The sequence below is a fragment of the Curcuma longa genome, chromosome 17 (genome assembly GCF_044706935.1).
Source record: "Curcuma longa cultivar G26 ecotype Majalengka, Jawa Barat chromosome 17, ITB_CL_G26_1.1, whole genome shotgun sequence".
NCBI classification, from domain to species: Eukaryota; Viridiplantae; Streptophyta; class Magnoliopsida; order Zingiberales; family Zingiberaceae; genus Curcuma; species Curcuma longa.
The window spans coordinates 7,577,176-7,579,461 of NC_133877.1; positions in this window are offsets into that span (position 1 = coordinate 7,577,176).

Consider the following 2,286-nt stretch of genomic DNA (forward strand, 5'->3'; position numbering starts at 1 on the left):
GCACGGTCTCAGAAAGTCGCGGCTCTGTTGGAAAGCACGCCCGTGCCTGTGAGGCACGGTCTCACAAGGTCGCATCTCTGTTGGGAGGCACGGCCGTGCCTGTGAGGCACGGCCGAGCTGGATCATCCAGGCTGAAGAAGTGGGCACGGCCGTGCCTGATAGGCACGACCCTTGCTGTCGTCGCTCTGTTGGAGGGACACGGCCGTGTCTAGGCCGTGGGTATGTGAGGCACGTGCCTGGTGCCTGTGCTGTTTGTTTCTTCTCCTCCATTTCTTCGTGTTTGCTTCATAAGAGACTCACCCGTGACAGCAAGCACGGCCAGTGTGAGCCTCTTTTCTCCACTTGTTTGCTCCACCATCAATAATGCATCATTTTGGCTCAAAATCGCATCCTGTCATACAAAAAATACAAAAAGCAGATCTCCGAGCAAAAGAGTAGAAATATGCAATATAAAAGAATAAGGTGTGATAAAGTGTAGCATATGCAATGAATCACAAGTAGATGAGCGTTAAAACAAAGCTAAAATAATGTATATGATCTACGCTCATCATCAGTCCCGAGCCGAGCTATCAAAGCTCTCTCGGACCTATCCCGGCCATTCGCACCAAGCTCCAGGCCAACCTGGTCCTAAGCCACCAAGGCTCCTCCTGGACCAATTTGGAGATGAGCTACCAAAGCTCTCTCTCACCATAGCACCAAGCTCTACGGTCCTGAGTCACCTAGACTCCTTCTGGACCATTTCGGAGACAAGCCACAAAGGCTTCCTCATTCGCACCCGAGCACCAAGCTCCATGGTCCTGAGTCACCAAGACTCCTCCTGAACCAGTCCAGAGATGAGCTACCAAAGCTCTCTCCAACCGCTTACGAACACCAAGTTCCCGGCCATCTCGGTCTTAAGCCACCAAGGCTTCTTCTAGACCAATTGCTTACGAACACCAAGTTCTCGGCCATCTCGGTCTTAAGCCACCAAGGCTTCTTCTAGACCAACTGCTTACGAACACCAAGTTCTTTCCTGATCTTTCATAAATACCAAATTCCCGGTCAAGACGGACTTCCCAGACCTTCGACCACCAGAAATCAACTCACGAAGGAATCAGGAAAGATTTAGTGATCTGTGGTGATCGACCAGCTGGTCGATCACTTAGGCTGATCGACCAGCTGGTCGATCACTTAGATCGGTCGACCAGCTGGTCGATCAGACTAAGCTGATCGACCGCGTGGTCGATCAAGCTCAGCTGATCGACCATGTGGTCGATCAGCAGAGCAGCGGGTTCTTCAGGCTAGCTGAACCCCTTCTCCCTATGCTTCTTCTGTTATTCTTCCGTTCTCTCGGCCATTGTTACCATCTCCTCGGCCTCATTGATTCCTACCATGATAACCTATTTCCCGGGCAAACCCTTGTCCATAAGATCTGATTTTCCCAAGTAAACTTTATACTTCCCGGGCAAACTCAAACTTCAACTTCAAGTTAGATATTCTTTACCTCCCGGGACATCCTTAACTCCTTTTCTCGGATAAAAGTCTTCTTCAAACCACGGTACAGGCTCTATGTTTTCCTGACTAGGATAACCTTTCTCGGGCAAGTTTTCCTCCTAAACAGAATGAATTAGAGGAAACTCCCATTCCCGGGAGACCTCTCTTTTATTTAACTAAACTCTGAAACCTTCTTCCAGCTCTATACTAAGGTCATGTTCTTCTTCGGTCAACCTTTCTTTTAACTAGATTGATCATGGTCAGGTCAATATAAACATCTCTCGACCATGTCAGTGTGAATAGTTCCCTACTTCTCCCGATCAAAGTAAACTCAACATTATATACTCGGCTAGGATATCCATCTCCCGGCCAAGCCCGAATATGTCTTATATGACTAAGGTAGTTTCTCTGTGATACTCACCCGGTCAGTGAGACCTTCACTTGGTTTCATCTTTCCTAGTTAAGTTTATCTTTTTCCCGGGCAAGAGCTTGCCATTGGAATCTATTCCCGGGCAACCTCTTCTTCCCGTTTAAACCTTCCGGGGTAAATTTTCTCTCGGTCAAAATAGTATTCTCCCGGAAAACTCACCAATCAACCCAGGAGCTAAGAAATCTATTTAGAGACCAGGTATCCCGGGCAATCGTCAATTTCCCAGGTGACCTTCAACTTACCTTTCCTAACTCAAATTCACCAGGTAAAGCTAAACTTAAATCATGATTAGTTGATCTAATTAATCTTTGTCAAACATCAAAACAGACTCAGGTCTGACTCGAGTCAGACTCGGGTCTGACTAGGGTTAGACTGCATCAACA